Source organism: Pinus tabuliformis, chromosome 5_2 (assembly GCF_031772625.1).
Source record: "Pinus tabuliformis cultivar Carrire ecotype Pingquan chromosome 5_2, CPIR1, whole genome shotgun sequence".
NCBI classification, from domain to species: domain Eukaryota; kingdom Viridiplantae; phylum Streptophyta; class Pinopsida; order Pinales; family Pinaceae; genus Pinus; species Pinus tabuliformis.
The window spans coordinates 567,802,828-567,816,052 of record NC_142306.1 but is presented as its reverse complement, the minus strand read 5'-3'; positions in this window follow the sequence as shown (position 1 = coordinate 567,816,052).

The window sequence follows — 13,225 nt, the reverse complement described above, 5'->3', positions numbered from 1 at the left end:
TGCAAGTGGTGAGCTTGTTCAGATATGTGGAAATAGTATTGCCCTTCTCCATCTTGATTCTTCGAAGCTTATCCTTGAGCGTCAATTTCCTTTGATCGCTACTGTTCTGGTAGAGGTCCTTCAATGTCTTCCACATTGAAAATGGAGTATCCTTCCCATGGATACTTGAGAAAATATGGTCTCGAACTCCCTCAAGGATGATCTGTCTCACCTTCGTCACACACTTCTTCCACTCAGCCAACTCTTGTGCATTAGTTGAAGCTAGCTTTTGGATTTCTTGATCAATGAATTCCTTCAAGCCATTGTCTTCTAATACAACATCCATTCTATCTTTCCATGCTATGTAATTCGAGCTACCTTCCAAGGCATACTCGAGTCTCAAGCCATAGAACGCCATTAGCCAACCTTGAAGTATGATAAGAATTCAATTTTCACTTGCAACCCCGAACTTCAAACTTTGAATTCTCTCCTCAGTATACTGTTCACAGCTCCTTTACCATGTAGAAAATTTCTACAAATCCATATCTGATACCATGTAGAAAATTTGCTATGTAGGTTAACCTGATAATGCAATATAAATCAAAGCAGAATAATATAACCTACTTCTACTATCAATTTGTGGAAGCTTAAAGATTGCGCTGACCAATATAACCAGAAAAAGAAGAATCAATGCATAATACACAGGAGAATACTTTGGGGAAAGCCTCATCTAAAAACCCCACTATCTGTATTATCATACAAGGTGGAAATACATAAGAATTATACAAAGCTTTAGCTATCATAGCAAGCCAGCTCTTAGTACAATCATCACAGATGCTCACAGGCAATCCTAGCTTCTCACCAGCCTTCCTCTCTGCCCTCCAAGCTCCTATTCCCTTGCGGTGTTCCTTTGGGATGATTCACCTTTAACCAAGTGGAACACTCTGATCTCACACATTGTCAGAACTGCGCAATCCTCAAGGAATTATTCCTTCTACATGCATGAGTTTTCTTTATAAGAAAACACATGCAACTGATAGTACATTGTCCTTGACATTTAACTTAACTGGGTCTTTCTCAGAATAGACATGCATGAGTTTCTGATGAGGGAATCTTCAATTAACTGGAGTACACTAGTTGAGTGCATGCATGCATCAACTGACTGTTAACTCTCTATTAGTTCCTTAAACAGTTTGGAACTAATTTAACTGGACTTAACTCAATAAACTGAGTTAACTAATTACATCTCACATATAACTCAATCTTATCTCCTTAATTTAAGGCTTATCTCCTTAATTTAAGGGATAATTCTTGCATGACTTAAGAAAGACTTCTAACTTGAATTTCTCCAACTAATTAAGTCAAAATAACTTAATTAATTATTTCTAAGTAGTTGTTAAGACTAAATTCGATTTTAATTCACAATTTAATTCAAGGACAAATTAAATTGGAATATTCTTGTTGCCACATTTCAACAGTATTTCTCCTGATGCAATTGATACAACAAACCATCTATCTTAGGTAGGGGGTACTTGTTCTTGAGCATAAATTTTTTTAACGCCTTGTAATTAATACACATCCACGAAGTCCCATCATTCTTTCGCAAAATGATGATGGGTGACCCACATGGTCAGGTACTTGGTTGAATGACACCTTGTTCCAGTAGCTACAACTTCTTATTCACCTCACTTGCTTCTATAATAGATTGACTATATAGCCCAACATTTGGCAACACCTAGATCTTATGCTCCACTTCCTTCTTGGGCGGTAGCCCTTTAGGCTCTTGGAACACACCCATATATGCCTATAGCAACTCTTCCATTTTTTGTTCTATTTCTTAGTACACCACTCCAAGGATGAATTTACTCTCACCAACTTGTCTACAAAATTATTTTCTCTTAAAAATAGTAAAGCATCTTTGCTCAAACTGATTAGTTTCTTAACTTGTTTGGAACTTACCAAGTGAAATTTTGGACTTTCCCTTGTGCACATAAATAGTGAAATATTTTCCATCCTTTATGAGGAAATATTAGTTGGTTCTCCGTGTGAATATTGCGTCTTGCATGTACATATAGGGACTTAGAAACACAACTCCACATACATCAAGGGGAATTACATCTAGTTCTACTTCATCAACAAAATCAACACTGATAGAGAAATTGATTTTGCACTATTTAGTCACCTTTATTTCCACATCCTTATTTACCCATCCCAATGGACATGGGATTGAATGTTAATGAAAATCCATTCCCAATTTGTTGACTCACTATGTTGTAATGATATTCGCCTGTGATCCTAAGTCGAACAAAGCATCAATTTTTATCTTCTTGACTAGTATCTTTATATGGAAGAGTTTGGTCATTTTGTTTTCTTCATGTTCTCTTTCTTTATGTTTATGCAAATTCTATCACTTCTCTATATGATTGTTAATGTTACAATGGTTGTTGGGATCTTCTCACTGGTCTGTTGTGGCTACTATCTTTTTGTCTTTTCCCCCTTTTCACCTCTTTCCCTCCTTGGAAGCTTCCTGGTGCTCCTTCTACTTTGACCTACTTGATTTCCATTTTTCTTTGGCCTATGTTCTCTAGTTATTTTGTCTCTATACAAGCCTCGTCCACCAATCTTGGTTGGAACAACATCACTTGTGTCCACTGATGGTGTGTAGACCCCTCAAATAATTCAAGAGTATGCATGAGTTCTTTGGGGAGATAACCAACATTATGGTCATATTTTTAAATTTGGTTACATGCTCCTACACACTATGCCATTTTATCTTCTTGAAGTAATTCCACCTGATTCATTAGTTATCCACATACCCAACAGGTTAAAAATATGGATTTATGAGTGTTCTGAAATCCTCCCACTTACTCACTAGATCTCCCTCCAACTTCAGGGTCTCTGTGTAGCTTTCCAATCAGGTCAAGGCATGGCCCTCTAATTTAAGCCACACAAATGAAATATTTTTTTCTTCCTATATGACGAACACTGAAATAAACTTGTAATTGTTGCAGTTAATGATTTAACTTCATAACGTCAATCTCACCTTGATATTTCTTGATGTCGACCTTTGTTTCCATTTTGAAATAGGGATTGTGAATGGTTGATGCCACTCGAAATGGGTTGTTCCTTTTTGGGTTCTTTATTAGATTCCATCTTTGGTTATTCCCAATCTACTAATTTCCCCTCTGATCTAATCTTTACATTAGAACCTCCATCTTTTTTTAATAACTCGAGCTTATTGGTCAGGACTGTCGTGAGGAGGCTCACATTAAAGTTTATATCTACAACTTGTGCTTCCAGCCACACACATTAGAGAAATTTTGAGGTCTAAAACGGGCCTCCTAAGGAATATTTTAAAATAACAGTGGAAATAATAAAATAAGATTATATTATATCATCAAATTTTAGAGGGAAAAAAGAAAAAAACTACATTTTCAACTTATTTCTCTAAGGTTTTAATCAAATTTCGAGTGGAAACACTTGTTGGATGAATAATTTAATTCCTCATTCAAGGAGTACCCATGTTGCATACTTTTGATGGACCCTGCTACACAAGAAACACTTTTCATGTATTTCTCATAAATTTGAGTAAACCCATAGGGAGATAAGTTATAAATATGAGTTGAAAAAATAGTTTTTTTTTTTAATAGTTTTTTATCTTTTACCCTTTTACTCCAAAATTGGTGAATCATCCCCCATGGTTGACATCATCATCTTAAATCCTATTGGTTCTTATAAATTTGATTTTGGTTGTACATTTTTGTTTTGAGGCCCATTTTTTACCCCAAAATTTCTCTAATGATCCTCTCCTCTGTGGGATCTTGAGTGTTATAAATAGATCTGTCAACTATGGTTGGGGTTTTATGACATTTGGCTTAGCCAATATGGATCCCCTACAACTCCCACACTATACCCAGAGAAACCTTCTTTGATATCAATATGATCCATAAACTATCGTGGATATTCCACTGGAAAGTTCGTCACAATAGATTTGATAAATTTATACTAAAAAATCAAAATATATACTATGAGGGTTATTTTCCTTATACTTCTATATTTATTAAGTTACTATTTTTAGGCACGTAATATAGAAAATGCAGAAAATAAAGAACATGAAAAAATACAACCATTCACGCCCATAATAACACAAAATATGACCTAGGAAACCCTTTCGGGAGAAACTTTCATTGGAGGGTGAGACTACTTTGCTCATTTTTTCTTTGAATGGAAGTGGATGAAAGTACAAATAAGTGAGTATATGGCCCATGGCCTACTAAAATGCACAAGCCCTCTTTGTTTGCTCTTATCCTATCCAATCTAGACTACTCTGCTAATCTATCTAACAAAATTCACTAGAATATAATGGAACTCCTTTTCCTCCTATTGGCCAGATTATGACACAGCCTGATAGACTATTAGTGGTTAAGATTGATTCCTTCAACTCTTAACTAGAGTTACACTATCAACTCTTCTAGAGTCTTCTTCATCATGATCACGTGGAAAGCTCCTTTTCCATGAATAAGGAGGATTGATTTGGCATTGTCTCGAATCATGGTGGTTAAAATAGGAAGGTCAACTTCCAGGTGGCATAACTCTTGCATACAGACTTCGATTGAGGTGATTCTTTGTGCTGTTGGGAAGATGTCTATGTGTAGAATAGCTCTTAGGGGTGTTGTGCTTGGGCAACAAATCTTTCCCCCAAAAAATTCCTTTTGATGCTTCAAACTCCTTCTGGAAGGTTTTAGACCTCAATTTGCCAAATTAGGACCCGCTGATAAAAATGGTCCTATGAGCTAATTCCTCCACTTTTTCCACTCTAAAAGGATTAATATGGATAACAAATTGTTAATTTTATCTTAACATGCTCTTTGCTTAGGTCAGTTACTTCATTAATCCATTAGCCCATTATTACACAATTAGATTTCCATTAATCAATATCATATGACAGTAACTGATGATAGAACAACAACTATAAATGCAGAAGACAAGCCAAGACAAGAGGACACCATGATTTAGGCTTAAAGTTAGGGAAAAACCTGACACGGGGGAAAACCCACATATCTTTCCTTATTGATAATATCAAATGTTCAGAGAGAGAGAAATCCATAAGTACAATGATACATTAGTCAAAGTCAATAGATTGACTTGCCATAGAGGATCTCAATCCATTGTCCAAAAGTCAAAGTCACATATGCAGAAGTCAACAACATTCAAAGCTGCCCTAGCCAGTGAGTAGTCAATGGTCAACAACCCAGTCAAATCAACGCAATCTCTTCAGCCAAAGGAGAAAGAAATTCACTCTCACTAGGCAATTAAAATGCAGTCAATGCAACCTTCAAAAGTCTGGTCAAAATCCAGTTAATAATATGCGGTCAAACTTGCCTCAGACCTACGGTCAATGATAGTCAAACACCTTAGTTTTCCTTGGTTCCTGTGCCCAAAGGTGCAGCCTAGATGACAGAGTAATAATCCATCAAAATAGCAATCAAACAGTTGGTCAAATTATCTGGTCAATGTTGCTCTGTGTACTGGAAAATTCAACTACAGAAACTATAGAAAATTGCAGGGAATTCATCTTCCAAAAATTTTCATGTGTGGGAGAGAGATAACTGCCCAAAGAAGTCGAATCCATCATGAGAGGAAAGAGAAAATCATGTGCGTGATGATGCCAAAATGGAGTGAACTCATCTTAGATTTATACAAGTCAATGTGGGTCAAAGATCATGTCTCTTGGGCTTCATGAGCCTACATGGCTGTGGTGCTGACCTTGACCAAAACCAACATTATGGGTTTGACTTCAAAAATACACTTTTGCTTGTCAGAATCTATCATGCCTTAGGTCAAAATTGGCCCTCTCGAGAAGAGGAATCTGTCAGATGCACATGGAATGTGGACAACCAAATAAGGTAAAGTGTGAATATATTTTCTATTAACAAGTGATATACATTTATAATACATGGGAGTGACCATTGGATTCCATATTCCAAGGTCTCTTGGACTCCCTTTGACGGTTTATCTTTCACACCATAACCCTTAGAGGATTAGGTGTTGAATAGAATCCAATGCCATCAATGCAAAGGAGCTGTCTATAGTGGAATTTGACCTTATTTGACCATTTTTTAACACAAATAATATGATGATACAATCTAGATTAGATAGAAACTCTTTTTCATACCCAAGAGAAAAGTAATGACATTTTCAATGAAGTGTTTGTTCGTATTCATTTCTCATGGGATGTAATAGTTGAATTATATGTTAACATGCATTTATAGATTATTGTTCAAGTGCAAAAGTGGTGCAGGGGTATTTTCTTTGCTCTTGATTATATATATATATATATATATATATATATATATATATATATATATATATCGTTCTTTATATAACCATCAACATGCTACAAACTATACACTCTTTTTATAACCCACAACCGCAAATTTTTATGTTCAATTTTAATTGAACACAGAGATAAACAATACCTACATGCCAATATTTTCATAACAATGCTTCTTTTAACCGACGATTTGAGAGATGCGGAGAACCAAATGACCCTTCACTATGTCAATCAGAAATTCTGGCAAAAAAAATTATAAAGGAAATGCTCAAAACTACCTACGAGCCACCTCACACCACATTCTTCGATGATGACCCTATTCTCACAACCCACACTTTTCAAAATGACTTGGTCATTAGATTTTGATGCTACCAGCTTCTTGCATACACATTCTAAAAAAAATTCAAGGTCAACAATTTACCGTTCACCTAAGTTTGAATCACACCAATGCTATAATAAATGTATATGCACAATATTCATAGAGACAATGTTGTTGAAAAAGAAGGCAAATGAATAGAAAATTTCAAAGCCTTTTATTTCAATATTCCAATAATTTACAAATCCACAGACTTGTTCAGTAACCCCTTCCACACAGGAAACAAAATTAAATTGATTTTACTCCTTTCATACACTATGAGGAATATGACTTGAACTTAATACATCTATTGAAATTTTCCATTATTAGGAAAATCCAAGCTTACTCTGACACCCCTAAATATATGCTTGATTATGCTAAAGAAGATAATGTTTCTTTGTTGGTTCATTATGTGAGATGGAGGATTTTATGTAGGTGTAAGAGTTTAAACAATTTCCTCTGCACATGTACGAACCTAGAAGTAGCTAAAACATACGACGAAACAACAAACAAAAAATACATACATCACTAGTGATGTAACTACATCATAAAGGTTGAGATAGATGTTGCTAATCTCCACAAGCTTTTGGATTATTAAAGAAGAGACCTGTGCATTTCTATAAAATGATGGGACAACATTCTAACCTTCCCATGAAGTAAAGCAAGTTCTGTAAGAACATTAACATAAGTGGTTGCACAACCCTCTTCACAAGCCACCAGATGATAAGATTTTGGTATTGGTCCCCACCATTTTAGATGATAAAAAAACATAAAAAATTAATAATAAATGTGAGATTACTATTCTCAAATATAAACCTTCAATCTAAATATAAAAACAATTACATGATAATGATAATTTCCTTCTCACTAAACCAATACCCCAAATTACCCGTTTTATCATATTACTAATTTTGATTATACTCTTTAAACTATTATATTTATATGGTAAATTTTTATTTTCGTATTTTATTACTTTATTTTAAATATATTCTTTAAATTATTAGACTTAACCATATTTAAAATGTCATATTTTTGAAATCACATTATATCGTATTACATTTAATTAAAACATCAAATGTGATATAATAAAATGTATGAAGTTAACAATACACTATTTTTAATATAATACATTTAATCAAAATATCAAAAAGTGATATAATAAAATGCATATGTATAATAATTTAAAGCAATTGATTTGATTTGTGAGATTGAATCTTCACCAAGTCAACTTCAAATTTTGTGAAAAGTAGAAAAATAAAAAAAATTATAACACTTTCTATATATGAGAATAGTTAATAAAATCATATATATATAAAATCAATGTTTTGTTTTTGCCTAATTCTATAACCATTTTATAAATTATATTAAATATCGACAAAAATATTTGGTTTTCCCAGAGAATTAAATAGGACACTTTTAAAATAGTTTGTTTAAATGTTTATAAATTTCCATATGGTTAGGTTAATGAAAATGAAAAATATTTAAGATAGATAATTTTGACATTTTGTAAGTTATGATTGGCTTGGTTTGGTTTTTGGGTTAAGATGAACATTATGTTAATAGTGTTGAATTTAGGCTTTTGTGATCTATATCAAGTATTGAGAAGATTTTTTTGGCAAAATTCATATCATAATTTGTTTTTCATTTCAAATCATAAGTGTGGTTCATCGTCAAGACACACTTGTTGGTTCGAAACACGTCCACAAATGAATTATGATGTGATTTTGGCCGAAAAATATTCTCAATCATGCTAATATGTTTAAGTAAAAGTAGAGTTGGCTTGTTTGAGTTCTCAAAACAAGTTGTTTTTCCCTAGTTTGGTGGTGTTTAGATAATGTTGAACGAAGAACGATCTGCTTATTCATGAACTGATGTTATATTTTTCTCGCATCATATATTTGATTAAAATTAGAGTTGGTTTGGTTGAGTTTTTAAAAGAGGGGATATTAATTTTTATGGTGTAGTCTAATTTATAGATGAAATGATATTTTTCACAAGAATCAGGGGATACAATTTCAAATAAGATTGTGATTTTTTGTTGTTTAAAATCATTTTGAATGCATAGATGGATTCAACACCTTGAAAACTCATGGGGCACTTCTACTAATTAAACAACTTAAACTTTTAAAAATCTCTACCTAATTTTAGTTAAAATTACCCAGACAAAATGGGTCATTTCATCTATTAGTTAGACTAAGCATTTTTTTATTCCCTTCCGTTAGGTTTTTAGATTGAGGTCAGTTTTAATGTAAATAGAAGAATGATAAGCCAACCCATTTCTATCTATATATATATTAGAAATGTGTAAAACTTGATAGACCCTTTAGATTGATATCAATTCCAATATGAATGGAAGAATGGAAAAATGATAAGCAAACCCATTTTTATATATAAAAGATATTATTATCAAAATTGTGTGAAACTTGATAGACTCTAAATATCTTTTAAAATACTTTATTTTCCCTACCAATAAACTTTAAACCTAAAACTTAATAAAAACTAAATTGCATGGCTTAACTTAATAAAAACTAAATTGCATGTAAGCCATTGTGAAGCTTTGGCCCAAAAACAGAGTCTAAAAAGAACCCCGTTAGTAGCAAGGATAAAGATTAAAGATCTTGGCTATTGTTTTTCGCCAATAACAGTATGCATTTTGATATTTCTGTTCGAAAATCTTGAATTGAACGTAATTCATGTCATCAAGAGCTGTAGCGAAAATTACAGATGCTGCAGGTTTGCATTGTCTCAGTAAATCTAAAATCTTGTTCTTCCACAAATGTCACCTTGCTATCCACAAAAATTACAATTACCTTACTATTCCACACATGTCAAGACATCCAGATTCACAATACAAGATCTTCATTGCTTCGTTGGCCCAGCAAGGTTAATTTTCATTTCAAGCCAACTGGTTTTCATTCAAAATCTCAAGGGTGAAATTTGTTACCATCGTTGCACCCAGCGTGCATGATAGCTGGGGCGGATGGCTTTCGCTTCCCCAGCCGAACCCTGAGGAGGTCTCTCTTTCGGCGATATGTGAGTATCTGCCGGCTCGGCCGTATTCTGACTGGATTCGGCCATATTATAATCATGAGAGCTTCGGCCATATATGGATTTTCTCTCTGAAAAAAGAAATTTATTACCATCGTTGCAGTGCCATGTTTTGCTCCTTTGGGAATCATGCTACACAATCAAGATTCCTGCATTCTCAGTAAATTGTGGCGATATGAACAAATTTAATACCGTATGGAGATGTGATCTGGCATTAAACGTATCAACTATATAAAGAGTTTATTAATGGCTAATTGACACCGAAGGATCTGTTCTGTATTTTTCGGATCTGGAGATCAAAAATAGATTCAACCAGATTTGAAGAATCATCCCTTTTGGATTTTTTTCCGGCAAATTATGCTGTCATGATTTTATGGAAAAACATGACAGTATCGTGAAAACTAATTCAAATTTAACGACTCCAGTACCCATTTTTTAATGTTTACAAATCAGACAGAATTTCACTTCGGAAACTATAAAAATTGAATTTCTGCATAAGCTAAAATGAATTCCCAAATCAGAAAGTCCACAGGGCGAAGTAATAATTGTATGGCCAGGAAAGCGAACTTATTTAATACATATTCATTAAAACTTTAAACTTGGAAGGTGCTTAGTAAGTGAAGTTAAACCGAAAAGCTGAAAGTTGTAATCTAATCAGGCTAATTTTTTGCTTTGAAAATTATGGAAATTTTGGTAATATGTTGATAAAATCTGGCCCGGATTTTTGTAAATCCAGGTTATGGTGGTCAAAGTTCAAGATTTTGGGGTTATGATGGTCAAAGTTTAAGATTTTGGATGCCTTTCAGGTTTTTGATGGTGCTGAATTCATTTCCACCATCAAAAACATGATTCAAACACTGCTACTACAGCAAGATTTTTTGAAATTTTTTTGCTCAAATTCCGGCCACCGTTGGCTGTACGGACACCTACCCCAAAAGAAAAGGGAAAAAAATCACTTTGTTGGCTTGGAAGGTAAAGGTTGATTTTTCTCTTCTTTTTTTTTTTGTTTGGTGTAAATTAATAGATTTTCATTCTTTGGAATCCATTTGCAAAGAGTCCCCACTCCTACCCTTCTTCTACTCAGATTAAAAAGGGAAAAAATCACTTTGTTGGCATGGAAGGTAAAGGTTGATTTTTCCCTTCTTTTGTATGGTGTAAATTAATAGATTTTCATTCTTTGGAATCCATTTGCAAAGAATCTCACCAGTATTCTACTCAGATTAAAAATTATATTTTAATTAATTTGTTTTTCTTTTTTAATTTACAAATTTTTTTAAGATTGGTTAAACAAATAGATTAACTAAATAAATGAGATTTCTAATGAACAATCTTAACATCAAAAATTATTTTACCAATACATTTAATCACTATCCATTCAAAATCCACAGCAAAAATACCTTAATAATATATCCTATCACTATATATTTAAAATATGTTCAATATTTTATAATTAAAATTAGAATTTAAAAAATAAATTAAATATTTTTTAAATAAATTTTATTTAAATTTTTAACAATTTAAATTATACTAAATTAACTTAAATTATAAATAAGTTAAACTTTATAATATACTAAATTATAAATATGCTAAATTTTATAATAAAATTTATCCTAACCCAATAAAATTATAATTATAAATTGAAAAAAAAAAAAAAAATCTACTTCTTTAACCAAAATTTATTTTTAGATTTTTAAAATCCCAAATCCATGAGGCAGGCTAAGTTAGATTTTTAAAATCCCAAATCCATGAGGATTTATTTTTAGATTTTTAAAATCCCAAATCCATGAGGCAGGGTAAGTTAGATTTTTAAAATCCCAAATCCATGAGGCAGGGTAAGTTATAGCAAGATCATGATAAGTGATTTCTACCCTGAAAAAAAGAACATCTAGAGTTCTAAAAACACATTTAAAAATAAAGTCCAGCCCACTTTTGGTGACAAAGTTTTCATCCACTGAATGCTACCACCATGACTAAAAACTTGATCAGGAGTTCTCAAACCACATTTAGAAACTTGATCAGGAGTTCCCAAACCACATTTAAAAATAAAGCCTACTCTAATTTTAGTGACAAAGTTTCCATCCACTGAATTCTATCATGAGAAAATACTTGATCTGGTGTTCTTAAAAAGAGTCCAGGGAAATTTTTGGTGACAGAGTTTCCATTTATCCATTAAATTTGAATTTTATCATGAGAGAAAACTTGATCTGGTATTCTTAGAAATAGTCCAGTCAAATTTTGTTGACAAAGTTTACATTCATCCATTGAATTCTAGAATGAGAGAAAACTAAATCCAGAGCACTCAAAATGCATTTAAAAATAGAAACTAGTTAAAAGTTGGTGCAGAGTTCCCATAATTCTACCTTTGACAAGAACCAGAAAAGCTGAAATCATAGTGAAACCATGCCGGAATGAAATCTTTTTGCTAATTCTACATCGAACAAAACTTAAAGCCGAGATCAACTTGTTTTGCCAGATACTGAAAGAGAATTTTCACAAGAAAAAATAAACTGTAAATGGCAGTTTTCCACAACTTCTTGCATGAAACTTGATCATCTGCATGCGCATTTATATAAGTGGAACCGAACCACGATGCAGATCGCCCCACTTTCATTGCAAGTTAAACAAAATTACCGAACCACGATGAAGATCGCCCCGCTTTCATTGCAAGTTAAACAAAATTACAACAAAGCATTTAAATTCAGTAAGTACCCAGATTAGCCCAAATAGAACCAGAAGAATAATGGCAGTTTATCGTAAAAATAACAACATTAAACGGCTGAATTTATCACACCCAGCAACGAACAACGAATATAAACATTATTCCTAAAACCTAAAATCATGGGTCAGATGTGACAGGACCAGATCTGAAGATTCACACACTCAATTCAAACGAAATCAGAATATTCTACCCTTCAAGGCCTCTTTTCACCAACTTTCAGAGAGCCTCCACTCGGCATTCATGTGACCAGTACTTACTTCTGCTACTTGAATTCTCACGGCTTCTCCATCGCTAGTATAGTTTCCCTGATCTGTCCCGCGAGCTTCTCCTTGTTGGCTCCAGCAAAATCGGGCCTGGCCATGAATGTGACCAGGAGCTTAGACTCCGCTGTGACGAGGGCCCATTCGTACCAGGGGTTTATGTAGTGAAGAAAGTCCTGCGAATTGGAGCTCCTCTCACGGTTCCGCGTGACAAAGCCCAGCAGGGACCGGTACGAGAAATTGTCCGCGCTGTGGAAGGGCCTGTCGCGGGCCTCCTCGCCCACCCAGTGTTCGATTCCCAGGCCTCCCGCGCCCTCCACCGATACCTTTACGCATTCCCCCACAGTCTCGTCCAGATCTGGGAGGGAGTCCAGAATAAATCTCGACATCGAATCCGTCCCCAACTTCTGCAGCTCACGGTGATCCGCCGGGTCGTGAATCTCCGGTGTCAGAATGTCCGACGCCATGGTCCCTGAGGTTGTCGTTTCGAAGTCCCCTGTCACGGATCTGGAAGTGAGAAACAGCAATGG